This window comes from Phacochoerus africanus, chromosome 5, assembly GCF_016906955.1.
Source record: "Phacochoerus africanus isolate WHEZ1 chromosome 5, ROS_Pafr_v1, whole genome shotgun sequence".
Classification (NCBI taxonomy): Eukaryota; Metazoa; Chordata; class Mammalia; order Artiodactyla; family Suidae; genus Phacochoerus; species Phacochoerus africanus.
The window spans coordinates 101,758,084-101,777,144 of NC_062548.1; the positions used below are offsets into that span (position 1 = coordinate 101,758,084).

The 19,061-nt window shown below is 52.1% G+C and overlaps 1 long non-coding RNA gene across 2 annotated transcripts in view; it reads left to right on the top strand.

Annotated features, from left to right (window-relative positions):
* LOC125128117 (uncharacterized) overlaps positions 1-19,061 on the top strand; it is a 69,195-nt gene that overhangs the window by 20,846 nt on the left and 29,288 nt on the right. The window lies entirely within an intron of this gene.

Sequence of the window (19,061 nt, forward strand, 5' to 3'; positions counted from 1 at the left end):
GACCGCTATGGGAAGAGCAACCGATGCTAAGTTCTTTAAAATCGTGTTTGGCAGGAGTTCCCTTCGTGTCTCAGAGGTAACGAATCTGACTAGGATCCATGAGGATGCAGGTTCAATCCCTGCCCTCACTCAGTGGGTTAAGGATCTGGTGCTGCCGTGAGCTGTGGTGTAGGTCACAGACGCGGCTCGGATCCCGAGTTGCTGTGGCTGTGGTGTAGGCCAGCAACTGTAGCTCCGATTCAGCCTCTAGCCTGGGAACCTCCATATGCCATGAGTGCGGCCCTAAAAAGACAGAAGACAAAAAAAAGTGGTGTATGTCTTTCAGGTCAGGCAGGCCAGACTCTGCCACTTTCTAGCTGTATAACTTCATCCAGCCTCAGTTTCCTCACCTGTAAAATGGGGATGATAAAGGTGTCCCCAGGCTTGCAGTTCTGCAGGGTAGTACAAGCTCATGTGGGTGTTTAGTGGGCAGACTGCGGGCTTTCCCCTGAGCAGAAACAGAGCTTCTCTGGAGAGTTGTTACTTGAGTAGAGAATTCAGTTTTTCTAGAAAAGGCTTGAGTGAGCCCCATGACATACGGTCTGTGGTTCCTGCCGTGGGGAGGCTGACCACGGGCTTGGGTGTGATAGAACTGTCCCCGCCCCCAGCCTTTGGAAGACCACATGGGCTGCACGGTTGAACTTCAAAGGACCATTCTAACAGATGCAGCCAGTTTCCTGCACCTGTGCAACAGCCCACACCCATGCCAGCCTGAATTACCCCAGGGCTGAGGAAAGCTGGGGGAGCAAGGTCCAGGAGGGTCCAGGACTAGGTTAGCCTCAGAGGCTTCCTGGAGGCAGCTAGCCCCCAGATCCTTACTGCTAGAAGCAAGAAAATAATAGCTCTGTTGGGGAGCATGCTGTTCTTTGGTGATTTCTTTAGTGAAGCCCAGGGTTTTGTAGCCCAGGGTGTTGGGACCTGGTCTGTGTATATTCAGAGGGGTCTCTAGGTGGAGGAAGGACTTGGGCAAGGAGATAAGAACACTGCTAAACTGGATCACACATAGGAATGCAACCTACTGACCCTCCAAGCTCCAGGAACACACAGCAGTTAGCTCTAGGCAAATCCTCCTCCTCTTCCAGAAAGTCCACCAGGTGTGCTTCCAGCAGTGTGGCTTGTAGCTGCCAAGCAACAGGGAAACTTCTTGGGTCTGTGCTGTGGGTATGAGCGTCTGATGTGGTGGACATGGGTGGGAAGTAGTGAGCCGGGATCAGGGCCAGACTGGCTGCATGGGGAGGTAATAGCCAGAGCAAGGGGCTTAGAGGCCCTGTGTGAGGCTGGCCCACAGCAGGGGGGAGGTATTTTTAGGTAGGCTCAGGTGCAGACTGAGACATTACGCCATGGCCCGACAGGTGGTTAATATTTAATCCCTTCCTTAATCATTAACTCCCTGGCTGGCTGGAGAGGAACAGTCCTGTTGTCAAATCAGTAACCACAGGCTGGGAACAATGTCCACTGATCTTGTTGCCCCTCCCGCAGCTGGGTGGGGTTGTCCCTGGCCGGGGGGGGGGGGGGGGGGGGGGGGGCCTGGTTCATCTCTTTCCCGTGGTGACTTCAGGACTTGGAGCGGGGCTGGGGAGGTGAGGAAGCACCCCCTCCAAGCCGGGGATTGCCCTCTAACCCCAGGTGCTTACTGCTGGGGAGGGGCCGTGGGGACCACGTCCATTCAGGCGTGAGGATTCCAGGCCCTGCTTCCAGGCTGAAGTGACCTTGGTGAGTCACGACGTAGCTTCCTGGAGCCTCAGTTTCCTCATCTGTGCAATGAGGATAAGTCCTCTTATCTTAAAGGATGGTCATGCGATTTGAATGAGATATGGATGTACAGGGAAGTACTTTGTAAGCTGAAGATTGAGACAGCAAAAAAGAACAGACAGAAAGATGCCAAGTAAATGAGTTCAAAGCTGAAAGAGGAAAGCTCGCCTGCTCTGGTTTCTGGTCACGTAAATGCAGTTCCTTTCAATGCCGTTGGCTTTAATTCAGGTTATGAGTGTGTGTATTATGCAAGGCTGTGTCCCCAGACCTAAGCTGGGCTTTGGGGTAATTTGAAAGGCGTCAGCCTCCACCCTCAGGGAACAAGGGTGACCAAGCTCCAGGCCTGAACCAGAACAAGACAAACAGTGTTTGCGATGTGGGTCAGCAGGTCAGGGCTGCAGGGTGAGCAGGGAGGGTCAGAGGGAGGACAGTGTGAGCTGGAGGGTCAGAGCAGGCTTCAGGGGTGAGGCGGGGCGGGGGAGCGTCCTGAGGGCTGTGGAGGAGTTGGGTGTGAAGGGGAGGGAGGACTCCTGAACACATGGTTGCACCTACCCGGAGCATTCAGGCACATAAGCAGACTGAGCGGGGGTGTACGATAATCACACACACACACACACACACACACACATACACTCACAAATGGATGAACACAGTCACCCACTTGTGACTACGTGCATGCAAGGCACGTACACACACGTACACACACAAGGCGTGTAACACACACACACACACACACACACACACTCCCTTGGGCATGCACGCGCCTCCTCTCCCAACCCCAGCCGTAGCCCCTAGAGCGGTCTGGGTCCTTCAGTGCATCTGAGCCTGGCCGACACCTGCCGAGGACTGAAGCCTTCACGGTACATCCAAAAGCCAGGGAGTAGTTCATCCCAAAGCAGAGTTACTTTGCCTCTGTTTCCCTCCTCCAGCTAAATGTGTAAGGCTGAACTTCATCACTTATCTAAAGACAAAATATGCAAAATTACCAATCTTGTTAAGAGTGCATCATTATATTTTTACATTAAAAATACAAATTAAAGGGGCTCCCGTCGTGGTCGTGGCACAGTGGTTAACAAATCCGACTAGGAACCGTGAGGTGTAGATCGCAGACGCGGCTTGGACCCTGTGTTGCTGTGGCTCTGGTGTAGGCCAGTGGCCACAGCTCCAATTGGACCCCTAGCTTGGGAACCTCCATTTGCTGCGGGAGTGGCCCTAGAAAAGGCAAAAAGACAAATAAAATAAAATAAATACAAATTAAATTGTGGGGATTACATGTTTAGCAGGAAACTTAATATGTGTATGTTTGAAACACTTCATCATGTGCAGGTTATAACCAATATTTCTGTACATGGTAACAAGTTCTGTTATCTTTCTATACAAGGCCACTTCACAGTGGGAATCAATTTCAAACAAAATTTTTTTTTTTTTTTTTTAAAGAGCTGTGGCTAGGGTCTCATGTGAGTGTGAGGGAGCTGCAGCAAGAGAGCTTAGAGTCCGCACAGGGACCCAGACACATCCCCCAGCTGGGACTGGAGACAGGCAGAAAGGGGACAAAGAGACCAGGCAGAGGCTGGTCTGGGGGCAGCAGCCACAGCTTAGAGGAGGTGGGTGTGGAGTGGCCTTTAGGAGAGAGGGGTTGAAGGGGCAGAGAGAGTTCCTGGGGGGCCACTGGGGACCCCAGGAGCCAAGGTCTTGGCTCCCCTCTGGCTGACCCATCTACATCCCATGCTCAGGCTGGGATCAAGTCCCCACAGCCAGAAAGAAGCCAGGCAGAGACTGCTCAGAGATTGGCCTGAGGGGGACTAGAAATAGAACATGTCCTTCCCTCTAGGGCCTAGAGGAGCCTGGGGTAAAGGTCCTTTGGGCTCTCGGAGCAAATATGAAGACTCCTTTAAGAAGCCAGTCCTGCTCCATGTTGCCTGCACCCAGTGTGGGAGGGGGCCCTAACAGAGGTACAGACACCCCTAGGGGCAGCCATCAGTGGTTTGGATCTCAGAATTCAAGCAGCTAGAGCCTAAATCCTGCCTCCGTCCATTTCCAGCTGTGTGACCTTGGGCCTGTTACCTGACCACTCTGGGCCTCAGCTTCTTGTCTATCACATGCAGACAATAATAGTAAAGCAGTTGATGCTTGTGGTTGTTATGAGGGTTAAATGAGACACAGGGCCCACTCTAATGCCTGGCACAGAGTAAGTGCTAAAGCCATTTCAAGAAGGAGAATATGTTTCTGACTTGCATGTTCTGGGAGGCTTCCTGGAGGAGGAGACATGTAAACAGGCCCTTGAGGGACCAGCAGGGATTCCACTGATCTGGATGATGGGAAGGTGTCCTTTCTCGGTGGAGGGGCCAGGGTGAGCAGAAGCAAGAAAAGACATGGCGTATCTGGGGACTATGAGGATTTTCGTGTGGCCACACCCACTGCCCGCAGGATGGACGTGGGGGCGATGGTTGGGCTCGGGATTAGTCAGGGAACGTTTGCAACATCTGGCTATCCTGGAGCAACGGGGACACGGGGAGGCTTGTGAGTGAACCCTGATAACACTCAGGCTGACTTTTGGCAGCAAAGATCAGGTTTCAGGTGGGGAGAAACCCAGGCAGAAGGCCTCCTGGGGGACAGGAGCCCTGCAGGAGGCGGTCTTGAGGCTCTGGGCTTGGGTGGTTTGGGAGGCTGGCCTGAGATGGTTGGGGCGGGCGTGCAGGGCAGCGGGTGTGTGTGTGGGGGGAGGTAGAGGTACTGAATCTTCAACTGTGGGTCTTTCACTCCAGTTATACTCAAAATCCTCCCAGAAGCTCCATCCCGGAGCCTTTGGGTGTGCTCTCCTGCCCTTCCACCCCCTATGCTGCTTCTGTGGGTCTGGCCTGGCAGCCCTGGGTAGTCACATCATTTGTCCTGCTTCCATTTCCCCATCTGTCAAGTGGGTGTAGGAAGTCCCGTGCCCCTGGGATGTGGAAGCCCCAAGGGGATGCCCTGTTGCTTTTCTGGCCAAGGCCAAGGGTCAGACAGGGAGGTTTGGGGCAGCCAAGGACCCAGGCCACAGCTTCACGTCTGTCTTGTGAGGATGGCCCCTCAGCTTATCTGAGTCAGGGCAGGGCTGGGGTGGACGAGGGGGAGATACTCCTTCAGGCGACCAGATAGTGCGAGAGGGTGATAAAGCGCACAGGCCCAGAAACCGACGTAGAGAGGGTGGGACAGCAAGGCTGTCACTTCCCTGACCCCCTCGCCCCACCCTCCATGCACCCTCCAGGCCAGCCGGGTATAGCCTGAGGCTTCTGCGGTTCCTGCCACACCCCTGCCCCAGCCCCACCCCCGCCGTGGGCAAGAGGAAGGAGAAGAGGCCTCAGCGACTGGCCTTTGAAGGTTGTTGGTGGCCTTTACACACTGTCTCAGGGGACGGATGGGAGCAGAGGCTGGACCAGGAGAGGAAGGGAGGGGGGCCACTTGTCCTTCCCAGTTTTTACGCTGAAAGCTGGTCCTGGGACACCCCTCAGGCTTGAGTAAATCACGATGGTTTGCCTGGGACCATCCAGATTTTTTTTTTTTTGTCTTTTTGCCATTTCTTGGGCCACTCCCGGGGCGTATGGAGGTTCCCAGGCTAGGGGTCCAATTGGAGCTGCAGCCGCCGGCCTACGCCAGAGCCACAGCAACGCGGGATCCGAGCTGCGTCTGCGACCTACACCACAGCTCACAGCAACGCGGTATCATTAACCCACTGAGCAAGGGCAGGGATCGAACCCGCAACCTCATAGTTCCTAGTTGGATTTGTTAACCACTGCGCCACAACGGGAACTCCCATCCAGATTTTAAAACCCAAAATCCCTTGTTCCGGAAACCCCCTCAGTCCCAGGGAAACCGAGTCTGTTGGTCACTCGGGGAGTAAAGGAGTAAGTCTGGGGGCAGAGTGACTAGGAGGGGGTAGCAGCCGGCTCTTTGGCAAGCTTCCATAGCCCTGAAGCTTTTGGTTTTAATTTATTTTTTACTGAGGTAATATTGGTTTATAACATTATATTTCTACTTCTGTATATACTACAGTGTGCTCACCACCAGCAATTTAGGTTCCATCCATCACCTTTCCCTCATTTCACTCTCCCCCCCCCTCCCCTTTGGTAACCACCACGCTGTTCTCTGTATCCACTTTTTTTTTTTTTTGGCCATATCTGTGGCATATGGAAGTTCCTGGGCCATGGCTTACACTCTTGCTGCCACAGAGATTTGAGCTGTTGCAGTCAGGCCCTTAACCCACTAGGCCACAGTGGGAACTCCTCTGTATCCACATGTTTATTATAGTTTGGTTTTTCATTTATTTTTTTTTATTTTTATATTCCACATGTGAGTGAAATCATGGCATTTGTCTTTCTCTGAGCGACTTATTTCACTTAGCATAATACCCTCGAAGTCCATGAGATTGTCACAAACGGCAAGATTTTGTCTTGTTGAGAGCTGACTAGTATTCCACTGCTTACATATGCATGACCTCTTCTTTATCCATTCATCTGTTGATAGACGCTTAGGTTGTTTCCATGTCTTGACTATTGTGAATAATGCCACAGTGGACATAGGGGTGCATATATCTTTTCGAATTGGTGTTTTCGTATTCTTTGGCTAGATAACAAAGTGGGATTGCTGGGTCATGTGATAGTTCTATTCTTAGTTTTTTGAGGAACCTCCATATTGTTTTCCCATTGTGGCTGTACCAATTTACATTCCCACCAACAGTCTGTGAGTGTATTTACATTCTCCACATTCTTACCAACACTTGTTTTTTCTTTCCATAGCCTCGATTCTTTTTTTGCTTTTTAGGGCTGCACCTGAGGCACATGGACGTTCCTAGGCTAGGGGCTGAATCGGAGCTTCAGCTGCCAGCCTATGCCACAGCCACAGCAACGCCAGATCCGAGCTGTGTCTGTGACCTATACCACAGCTCATGGCAACACTGAATATCTGTGATCCACTGAGCGAGGCCAGGGATCGAACCCACATCCTCATGGATACCAGTCGCATTTGTTTCTGTTCTGCCACAGCGAGAATCCCCGTAGCCCTGATTCTTAACTACGGCTACTTATCCTTGGTCCATGCCCTGCGTGAGAGAACTGCTCTGGTTTTATCTCCAGTGGACGAATCTGGAAGTCTGGAGTTGCTTCACTAGAGGGCTTCTTTGCCAGGCGGAGGCTGGGAGGGCTGGAGAGTTCATGGGAGAATCATGCATGTTGGCTGCTCTGCCTTCCAGGAGCCTTCAGAGATAGAGATGGGGCTTAGGATGGGTTGTGTGCCTCACAGCTTGCTGCTCTGGTTAGTGAGATGCTACAATTCCACTGATGTAAGCAGCAGCCAGATCTCTACTCAAAGTCGGGATGCTTGCCTGGCTTTTGGGGTCCAGTTTCAATGCTCTGCTCAGAACCTCTGCTCCTTTCCCCCTCTTAGGCCCTCCTTGCTTGACCCTGCCCTGGGTGGGCTTCTGAGGACCAAAGCAGAGCCTGGGGACAGGACAGGAAGGCTGTCAGGTACGTGGGGGGATAGTCAGGGGTTCCCCCCAAAGAGGACTCAGAACGGGACAGAGATCCCCGAATGGAGGCTTTTTGCTGCCTGCAGTTCAGACTTTGGCCTCCTTGCCTCCCAGCTTCGGGGATTGGTTTTATCCCACACTCACCCTGTAAAAAGCTTGGCCTGTCCTTCCTTGGGACTTGGAAATCCCCGTGCCCCTTGGCCCCAGCACCTCCATCCTCTGAGTGGCGCTGGATGGTCAGTGTCAGACCAAAGCCTGGTGGGGTTGATGAGAACAGGGCCTGGAGGAGAAAAGAGAGCACCCAGAAGAAAGAGGCTTTGGACTCTCTCTTGGGAAATGGGCCTAAAGGGATGGGAAAGGAAAGTGGCTCCTGATTCATCCCCTAAGACAGCTCCCTGTGGGTTGGCTCAGCCAAAGAAGATTCTTAGACACTGCCTGGGCTCTGGGGAGTTGTCTGAGCCAGATACCCACAGAACAATGATTTCGAGACTTGATGGAATCTCTACCCACTTCCCCTTCCAAGGATCCTCCAACTGGTTGGGTGGGTCAGGTCTTTTAGTGAAACCAGCTGTGGTGTAGCTCTTCCCATCATGGTTGGCAAATGGGCCAGACTGAGTGGCCCTGTTCTCACTGTAGGTTCTGTTGCTTCCAGAAGGTCATGTTGCTTGCCCCTCCGCTCCCTGAGCCCTACCAGAGGCAGGGGCCCTGCTTATAGCTCACCTCATTTTACCTATATCGTGCCCTGTTGCTTCTGCCTGTTCACTTATCCAGCACCTTCATGAGTCATGGTTCCTGTCTGGTCAACTCTGAGTCCCCAACACCTCTCAGGTCATGTCTGGAAGATTAATGTGTGGGACCCCCAACGGTGACCATGAAGTTGCAGATGGGCCAGGGCCTTGGGGAGAGGGGCTGGTAAGGGAGCTCAAGGAGGGGCCAGAGACCAGGCAGGCTAGGTGTCCTGAGGCAGCCAGAGTGAGCCGGGTGGACCAGTCTGGGGCCCTTTCTGTCTCCGACTCAGCCTTCCCCACCTCCCACACTGACTCAGCCACGAGACCAAACTGTGTGAACAAATGGTCCTGATGGTCCAGGGGCCAGGACGGAATCCCCCCAGACAGGCTGGCCAAAGGGTCCCTGTCCCTGACTTCCTCAGTCGGCAGGGAGCCACAGGGTAGCCGAGGGGGCGGGAGGGGAGAGGCTGGGGGCAGGGCTACCACCAGGGGCGTGGCCGAGGGGAGAGGTGCTGAGGGCAGGAGAGCCAGGCCTGGTTGGCCTTTGAAGGGCAGGCCTTCCTGGGGTGGACACTTTAATCGCCCCCAATTAAACCATTGCCGGAAGCTTTTAACAGCCCCATACGGCCTTTCAAGGACTGTCCTTTTGTTAGACAGCCAAGCTGTTATGCAAAAAGAGAGCGGGCTGGGGGCCTCTGACCACTCACCCCAGGCCCCAAGGCCAGCCAGCCCCAAACTCCGGGCCAGCCTCTAAAGAGTCTGCTTGTTTGTGAATCAAAGGCTGGGGAACCAGCTTTGATCTGGGGAAACCCAGCCCTTCCCCGCCTTTCCAGCCTCAGTCCCCTCTCTGAGGGGGGTGGGGTGGGGGGAGCCTTTGACTAGGCCTTCACCCCCATACATTCCGGGTCTGGGGCCAACCAGGCTGATCCCTGGGGTCCTGGGAGCCTGTCCCTTCCTTCAAGAAACGGGTCTGTTGGGACAGTAAGAACTTTCCCTGCTCCCCCTGCCCCCCTCAGGCAAGGAAGCCCTGGCCCCACCTCCTCTAGCTGCTCTGCGGTCTTCTAGGCCTTGTGACAGAGTGGAGTCCTCAGAGGGGTGCCGCCTGGGACTCTGTGAGAAATGCAGATTCTCAGGCCCCAACCCTGACCCGGGAGGCGAAGTCTGAGAACTACTGCTGTAGCACTTCAAGTATTTCTCCTCCTCTCGGCGTCTCCTCTCCCACTTCCCCTCAACAAAAAAAGGCAAGATTAGTGTAGAAGTAACATTAGCCATAATAAATTATGGATAACATAACTCTCTGCTTGCTAAACCCTCTATAGCATATCATTTCTAAAAAGTGAACAGCAAAGCCCTTTCTGTAAATAGCAGCTTCTGGACGACCCTGAATGGCAGGCTTCCATTTGGTCGTTTGGTTAACATCAAAACCTACCCCCCCTCCCCGCCGGAGCTCCCGCCCGTCGTGGCGCAGAGGAAACGAATCCGACTAGGAACCATGAGGTTGCGGGTTCGATCCCTGGCCTCACTCAGTGGGTTAAGGATCCAGTGTTGCCGTGAGCTGTGGTGTAGGTCGCAGGCATGGCTTGGATCCTGCGTTGCTGTGGCTGTGGTGTAGGCCGGCAGCTGTAGCTCCGATTCGACTCCCTCTCCTGGGAACCTCCATATGCCACAGGTGTGGCCCTAAAAAGACAAAAAACACGAAAAGCCCCCTCCCCCCTGATTTCCACATCTGCTCCCTCATTTCATCCTCAGAACTGCCAGAGGGAGACAAGCATCCCCATTATACAGACAAGGAAACTGAAGTGCAGGAAGGTTTGTGGACTGGCCTGCGATAGCTGCGGAGTTAGAGGGGGAAACTCAGGAAACCCCACTCATGTCTCCCTCCCTCCTCTCAGGTCCAGCGGGGCTGCCATCTGCAGCTGTGAAGCTGTGAGGTGCATGCACTGTGCAAAAGCACCCAACCCTGGGGGTGGGAGTGGGGGCTGAGAAAGAGTTCCCACTCCACTCCCTAAGGGTGTCCTGGTGGGCGCTGGAGGAAGGGGAGCCTTTTTCTGTCACACAGAAGCCCCATTCAGGCAAGCAAAAGCCTGGAGCTTCCAGAATTCCCCATTTTCCCTCCACCTCCTCTTCCTCCTCCTCCTCACAAAAGCTGCAGGTCATCAAGCACCTACTACGTGCCAGCCTTCATTCAGGCTCAGTGCTTTCTTTCTAGATCCCACTTAGTCGCCAGGACAGCTCTCAGTCTTATTCTTCTGGATAAGACCCAATTCTTCTGCTTCTTTCCTTGAAGCTGGTTCCTTGAAAACCAAACAAGAGGCAGAGCGCACTCCAGATGAGTCAGAGCCTGTCTGGACAAAGGTCTCCCACTGCCCCCCCTGGGTGAACAGCCTGGCTCAGCCTGGGGGACGCCAGGAGGGGTTGGTTTAGAATTTTTTCGTCCTTCTCAGGTGTTGAAACTTCAGTCCCATCTGGGGCAAATCTTTTTTTTTTTTTTTTTGGTTTTTTGTCTTTTTAAGGCTGCACCAGTGACATATGGAGGTTCCCAGGCTAGGGGTCCAATCGGAGCTGCAGCTGCCAGCTTATGCCACAGCCACAGCAATGCAAGATCCGAGCTGCGCCTGTGACCTACAACCACAGCTCACCGCAACAGTGGATCCTTAACCCACTGAACAAGGCCAGGGATCAAACCCACAACCTCATGGTTCCTAGTTGGGGTCGTTTCCGCTGTGCCACGACGGGAACTTCTGGTGCACATCTTTAGTACCTGGAAGTCCAAAGGGGGCTAAAACCTATTTTGCTTTCCCTCTGAGATCCTACAGTGGGCTCAGCACCCAGAGAAAGACAGCAGCCTGTCAAGGCAGGCAGGGTGTTCAGAACTCCGTGGAGCTGTGGCTCATCAATGGTGCCTTTCCGAGCAGAGGTCGGCAAAGGTCTTCTGTGAAGGGCCAAATGGGAACCCTTGTAGGCTGGTCCCTGTCACTACGACTCAGCTCTGCCACTGTAGTTCAAAAAAAAAGCCATCAAAGAGATTTAAATGAATGGGTGTTGGTGTGCGCCAAGAAAACTTTATTAAGGGAGTAGCCTGGTGGTCTAGTGGTTAGGACTCAGTGCTTTTACCGCTGCAGCCTGGGTTCAATCCCTGGTCTGGGAACTGAGATCCCACATCAAGCTGCTGTATGCCATGATGAAAACAACCACCACACCACCATGTCCAATAAAACGTTATTAATGGACACTGAAATGTTAGTTTCCTGTGATTTTCACCTGTGCCAAAATCTTATGTTTCTTTCGATCCCCCCCCCCCCCCCCCCCCGGTCATGTGAAAACCATTTTTAGCTCTCAAGCTGTAGAAAAACAGATAGTGGGCAGAATTTGGCCTTCAGGCCCATATAGTTTGCTGGCTCCTGGTTTAGAGCAAAGGTTTTGAGGTCGGTTGTCAGTCTTGGATTTGTCTCGGTTATTTCACTAACCAGCCGGGTAATCTGGGGGACGTTTCGGAACCTCGCTGAGCCTGTCTTCCCTTTCAATGGGGTTGGCCTCGTCTGTCTTTCAGGGAGTGGGCATGTGGGAGCACTTACCAGCCTTGGTGACTGACAGGAGGCAGGCACGCCCTAAATGTGAGCCTAGAGCTTTGCAGGAGGCTGGTTGGAGGTCAGTGCGAGCGGGCTATGAGGCTGGAGAGGTCAGGAGACCCTTCCGGGAGGGAGGAAGTCTGGGGTAGGTTGGGCCTTGAGTGCCTTGAGAGGTGCAGCGATAGAGGAGGGGAAAGGTGGAGAGGTCAGGCCAAAGAAATTCGCCTTAACGTCATTAAAAAGTCTACAAACAAATGCTGAAGAGGGTGGGGAGAAAAGGCAATCCTTCTACACTGCTGGGCAGGAATGTAAATTAGTGTGGCCACTATAGAGAACAGGACGGAGGGTTCCTTAAAACACTAAAAATAACGTTGCCATAGGATCTAGCAATCCCACTCCTGGGCATATATCCAGAAAATGCTAATTCAAAATGATACCTGCATCTCAATGTTCACTGCAGCACTATTTACAATAGCCAAGACATGGACGCAACCTCCATGTCCACCAACAGGGGACTGGACAGAGAAGATGTAATATATCTGTATATATCACATAATATATTTGTAGCAACATGAGTGGACCTAGACATTATCATACTAAGTGAAGTAAGTCAGAAAGAGAAAGAAATACTATTGATATCACTTATTTGTAGGATCTAAAATATGACACAAATGAACCTGTTTACCAAACAGAAACAAATTCACAGACAGGAAACAAACTTACAGTAACCAAAGGGGAAAGGGGATGAGGGAGGGAGAAATTAGGAGTTTGAGATAATATATAACATGGATACACAACAAAGTCCTACTGTATAGCACAGGGAACTATACTCAATATCCTGTAATAAACCGTAGCGGAAAATAATATGAAAAAGAATATATGCAAAAAATAAAAATAAAAAAAAATTAAAAAGGAGTTCCCGTCGTGGCGCAGTGGTTAACAAATCTGACTGGGAACCATGAGGTTGCGGGTTCGATCCCTGGCCTCGCTCAGTGGGTTGAGGATCTGGCATTGCCATGAGCTGTGGTGTAGGTTGCAGACGCGGCTTGGATCCCATGTTGCTGTGGCTGTGGTGTAGGCCGGCGGCTACAGCTCCAATTAGACCCCTAGCCTGGGAACCTCCACATGCCGCAGGAGCAGCCCTAGAAAAGGCAAAAATAGACCAAAAAAAAAAGAACATATGTATTTAAAAAAAGGAATTGTGGAGTTCCTGTCATGCTTCAGCAGAAACAAACCCGACTAGTATCCTTGAGGATGTGGGTTGGATTCCTGGCCTCACTCAGTGGGTTAAGGATCCAGCATTGCCATGAGCCATGGTGTAGGACACAGATGCAGCTGGGATCTGGCGTTGCTGTAGCTGTAGCTCCGATTGGACCCTAGCCTGGGAACCTCCATATACTGCAGGGGCAGCCCTAAAAAAGGAAAAATAAATAAATCAAAAGTAAATAAATAAAAAAAGGAATTGGCCTCAATCCTAGGGTCTGGGAAGGCCAGTGAAGGGTCCGAAAAGGGATTCCTTCAAAGGGGGGCCAAGGGGAGGCCCATCTGCAAGGAAGGAGGAAGTAGCATGAGAGGGAGACAAAGTAGGCAGGTGATGAGGTTACCTGTGAGTTACTGGCGGTGTTGGGAGGTTTATCAGGAAGTGTTGTGTTTGTTTTTAACCTCCTGCAGGTACTAATTAGCCCCCTTTCCTGACTGCAAGTGCATTTCCAGGTTAGGAATTTGAGGGATCCCCCTACTGCTTTTGCTGACCTAGCAGCCCTCCCCCCACCCAGGCACCCCCATCCCCCATTATGGCAGTGCCATGTTTTTGAAGTCGCCAGTCCCTTTGCTTCCCCCACACTGAGTGGGGCAGGGGGAAGGTCCCAAATAAAGGGGAGCCATGGAGATTCTTTCTCTGGGCTTTTGTTAACTTGGGTTCAGAGAGAATAGGATGTTCTCTCCCAGAGAACATCAAGACTTGAAACCCAGACCCGGCCAGGAGCAGCCGTGTGCCCCTTCGCAGGGCAGACGTCGGAGAATCGGGGAGAGAAGCTGATCCCATCGGGAGGCAGAGTTGAGAGGCAGTCCCTCCGAGGACCTCGGTCCTGCCCTTTTGTGCGGTGCCTTAGTGATTCAGTCCTTCCCCTGATTGTAGGAGATCCTGAACCCTTTGAAAGAACTCTTTCTAAAACTAGGTTGAGTTTCTATCACTTGCAAATGAAGAGAATTACCAACCAAATGCACCCTTCTACCCATTTGTTGTGCAGCAGCTGTGTGCTAGGCGTCCTGTAAATTGCCTGACATTGACTACTTCATATAATCCTCAGTTATGCTGTGAGCTATGGGTACTATTATCCTCCCCTTTGGAGATGATAAAACTGGGGCTCCATTTCACCTGACACTTAAATGGGGTGCCCCTCAGGCCTTAGGCCTGGTCCTCTTTGACTAGCCCAGGTTACTCTCTCCCTGGCAGTCTTTTCCTATGTTAATTCCCTTTCTATAGTTTCCAATTCTCAGTCTCTCTCTCTCTCTTTTTTTTTGTTTTTTGTTTTTGTCTTTTTGCTGCTTCTGCGGCATATGGAGGTTCCGAGGCTAGGGGTCCGATCGGAGCTGTAGCCGCCGGCCTACCCCAGAGCCACAGCAACGTGGGATCCCAGCCGCGTCTGCAACCTACACCACAGCTCACGGCAACGCCGGATCCTTAACCCACTGAGCGAGGCCAGGGATCGAACCCAAAACCTCATGGTTCCTAGTCGGATTTGTTAGCTACTGAGTCACAACGGGAACTCCCTATAGTTTCCAATTCTCAATCTAGACCTCTCTTTTGTGTATTTTATTTATTTATTTATGGCCACACCCACAGCACGTGGAAGTTCCCTGGGCCAGGGATCAAACCCAAGCCACAGCAGTGACAATGTCAGATCCTTAACCTGCTGAGCCACCAGGGAACTCCCTACACCTCTCTTTTTAAACTCAAGTCTGGTATATCCATCTGCCTACTTTTTCTTCTCTCTCTCTCTCTCTTTTTGGCTGTACCCACAGCATATGGAAGTTTGGAAGTTCCCAGGCCAGGGATCAAGCCCGGACCACAGCAGTGACCCCATCAGCTGCAGTGACAGTATCAGATCTTTAACAAGCTGCACCACAAGAGAACTCCTCCAGCTGCCTACTTGATAAAGATATTTTAAACATCAATCGCTAAACTTCTACCTCCCCCCTCCCATCAAATCTGCCCCTCCTCTGGGGCTTCACCTCTCAGTAACTAGCTGTGCCCTCCACCCAGTTTCCCAGGTCAAAACCTGAAAGTTTTATTTGATAGCTTCTCCTTTGACCTCTATACCTACCCTGTAACTAGGTCCCATTGTACCCACTCCCTAAGCATGTCTTGGCTTTGCCTACTTCTCTCTAGCCCTGTTTTCCCTCGCCCAACCAGTCTCCTCTCCCTTGAAAGATAGTCTGATCCTTGGTTTCCCTGAATCCATTCCAAGCCATTATCCATTCAGGTGCTGCAGACATTTTTCAAAGTGCTCTAACCGTATTCCCCATTCCTTAAAACTATTCAGTGCTTCTGGCCCAAAGTCTTTCCCAAAGTCTATGTGGTCCCACCAGATCTAGCCTCTTCTTCAACCTCAACTTGAGTCTCTCTTTTGCTCACCATAGGTTCCCTTCAGTATGAGTACCAAACTCTCCTAACCTCAGGGCCTTTGGACATGTTGTTTCTGTAATTCATTCTTAGATATCCTTCAGGTCCTGGCTTAAAGCTCAGAAATACCTTCTCTTGGTGTTCCCATTGTAGCTCAGCAGTATGAATCTGACTAGTATTCCTGAAGATGCTATTTTGATCCCTGGCCTCACTCAGTGGGTCAAGCATCTGGCGTTGCCATCAGCTGTGGTGTAGGTCACAGATGCAGCTTGGATCTGGCATTGCTGTGGCTGTGGTAGAACTTCCATGTGTGGTAGGTACGGCCCTAAAAAGCAAAAAAAAAAAAAAAAAAGAAGAAGAAAAGGAAGAAATACCTTCTCCTATGCTTTCCAGGAAATATCCCACAGCACCCATCACTCTCTGTAGCGCTCAACAATTATGTGTTTGAATACACATTTACTGTTTGTCTTCCTTGCTAGACTATGATTCTCTGATCTGTATTCTTCATTGTACCTGTGGCACCCTGTAGTGTCAGGCATAGATCAGGTGCTCAGACATATTTGCTGAATGAATGACTAAGTGACAGAGGCTTGTGACCCAAGACTCACTGCTAGTGATTGGGGAGCTGGACGTCAACCCCAATCTCCTGGGCTCTGAAGTGCACCCTGTTAACTTCTGTGCAATATCGGCACCATTGGGGGAACCAGGAGCGAAGGGGCTTAGAAGCCAACCCCAGGCCCTTGGACTCATCAGAAAGGATGCAGGAAGCAGTGAAGTGGGATAGCAATCTACTGGCACATGCAGTCAGGCTGGAGGTGAGCAGATTCCCTGGTCTCTGGTGAGGACAGGGGGTGGGCATAGATTGGAGAGCACCCACTGATGGAGCTCTGGTCCTGCCCCTGGTGGCCCCACACCAAGAGCTTTGCCTGTGTTGCATCATTTAATCCCCCGCCAGCCCTGCAAGGCAGGATTATTATCTCTTGTTACAGACTAGGAAATGGAGCTTTTAGAGAGAGTAAGGAACTTGCCTAGAGTCTCTCAGCCAGTAAGTGTCAGAACCAAGATTTGGATCTGGAACTTGAGGTTTTGGGGGGAAACCCATCCAGAAAAAGAAAATGGCAGGAATGGCCCCCGGATTGGACTTCAGGGAGAGCTCGCCGCCTGCCCTTCGTCACTTCACCCCTGTGGGCTGTCCATTCCTGGGGATGTCTTTTTGAAATTCCAAAAGCTCATTGCAGGAACCAAAAAGCCTCTCTGTGCAACCCTTCAGGTGGCCAGACCCTCCCAGGCTGGCGCCTACCTCCCCCGAGGATTTCCCCTGCACAACTTCCATTTGAAAAGGAGCTTGGGGCCTCGGTGCCTACCTGCTGTGGGCCATCAATGCCCTCAACTCAGGGATGCAAAGTGGAGCAGCTGATGGGGGATGGGGGACTGGGAAAGCCGCTCCGAACCTGGCCTTGGGTGTTGGTTGTTTTTTTGTTTTGTTTTGTTTTGCTTTTGTCTTTTTAGGGTCGCACCATGGCACATGGAGATTCCCAGGCTAGAGGTCAAATGGAAGCTGTAGCCACTGGCCTACACCACAGCCACAGCAATGCCAGACCCGAGCCGTGTCTGCGGCCTACACCACAGCTCATGGCAATGACGGATCCTTAACCCACTGAGCAAGGCCAGGGATTGAACCTGCATCCTTATGGATGCTAGTCAGATTCATTTCTGCTGAGCCATGATGGGAACTCCAGGTGACGGGTTTATTAATTTTTTTCCCCCTTTTTTGGGTCTCCCAAAGGCATATGGAGTTCCCAGGCCAGGGGTCACATCCAAGCCGTGTTATGACCTAGGTTGCAGCAGAGGCAACGCTGGATCCTTAACCCACTTGTGCCAGGCTGGGGATCGCATCTGCGTACCAGTGCCCCCAAGATGCCGCTGAACGGGAACTCTGGGTTTATTATTTTTAACATTATTCTAGACCTTCCCCCACCCCAATTTAACACGACTTATATGGAGCTCTTTTTAAAAACTAGCCCATCATAAACATGAACTAACTCATCAGTGCCCAGAATGGCTCTGAGGAAGGTACTATTATCCCGACATTCTGTGGACTGGAAGGTGGAAGCAGGCAGGCTCGGGGACTTGCCCAAGGTCACCTGCAGGGAGCGGCAGGGCCGGGATTGAACCCAGGCACCAGTCTCTGGATGCTCAGCTCTGAAACCCCTCCTCTTCGCAGGGGAACCAGTCAGGAGGAGAGGGATGCTCTGGTCTCCAGAGATAATGGGTCCCTTCATGTTTCTTCATTGCCCAGAGTCTGTTTACCTCGAGTGAGCAAGTGGCCGCCTCAAACAAAGGGAATGCAGGCGGAGATAACCCAATCATTCCGGGCCTCGAGGGCCGTGGGGAGGGCCGGGATTGAACCCAGCCTGCTTTGGGGCCGGACTTGGAGAAACTGCCAGAGCCTGGCCGCCTGCTGTTTGTTGCAAAACAATGAGTCAGCCTGGCAGGGAGGGGAGAGGGAGGGCTGGGGAAATGGGGGGCCCCTCTGGCCCAGCCAGGCTGGGTTCTGCCCACCCCCACTCTCCCAGCTCTTTGAAGGTGCACCAATTTCCTTTTTCGTTATTTGGCGGAGTTAGGAAAAGTATTGAAAAATAGAAAGTGCCTTAGACAGGAAAACACGCTGAAAGCTGAAAGCTGAAAGCTGAAACCTGCCTGCTCAGGCCAGCCCCCCACTGGGGGTGGTCAGCCAGCCAGGAGTCCATCCCTGGCCTCCTTCCCTTCCCGGGCACCGGCCCATGGTGGCACCTTAAGCTCTGGTCAGGAGAGAGAACTTGGAAGTCCAGGGATGAGTGGTGACCGGTTCAAGGACACAACGGTGCTGACAGCCAGCACCGTGGGAAGGTCTTGGGGACCAGGTTACTGGATAGAGCCTGGATACATAAAACTCCTGTTATTCTTTCTTTTTTTTTTTGGTATTTTTGTCTTTTTAGGGCCGCGCCCACGGCATGTGGGGGTTCCCAGGCTAGAGGTCGAATCAGCTGTAGCCACCAGCCTTTCCAGAGCCACAGCAACCCCAGCTCCTTAACCCACTGAACGAGGCCAGGGATTGAACCTGTGTCCTCATGGATGCTGGTTGCTAATTGCTGAGCCACGATGGGAACGCCAACCTCCTTTTTTTCAACTGGCCTTGCCAAGGGACCATGACCTTCCTTCCTCATGTGGGAAGAGCCCCCGCCACCAGGGGCACGTCAGGTGTGGGGCAGTTTTTTCCACTGGACCCTCACTTGATGAGCCAATTTGGTTGCCCCGGAAGGACCCGGTTTGGCCAGAAGCCTCTCCATGTCTCCCCTGGCCCTGCCCCCTCCACCTCTGGGCCACTCCCTCCCACTTATTCAAGAAAGATCCGTGTTTTCCTCTTGTTAGAAGGTGACAGAGGGAATTTGCTCATGGTCACAGAACAAATTCATGAATTCATTCATCAAAACTTGAAGCTGCTGCTGAGCCAGACTTGGCAGAGGAGTGAGATGAGGCATAGCCTCTTGGGTACCAGTTGCCTAAACCAAGGGCCACTCTGTAATAGTGCATGGCTCAAGACTTGTCTGCCATGCATGCAGCAGGGACATGGAGGGGCCTGACCCAACCTGAGAACCAGAGAAGGCTTCCTGGAGGAGGCAGATAGAGCAAAGTCTTAAAGACTGAAGAAGAAGAACAACAACATGAAAAAATGGAGTTTGCACTGTGGTACAACGGGATAGGTGGCAACTCTGGGGTGTGGGGACACAGGTCCAATCCCCAGCCTGGCACAGTGAGTTAAAGGATCTGGTGTTGCAGTAGCTGTGGCTTGGATCACAACTGTGGCT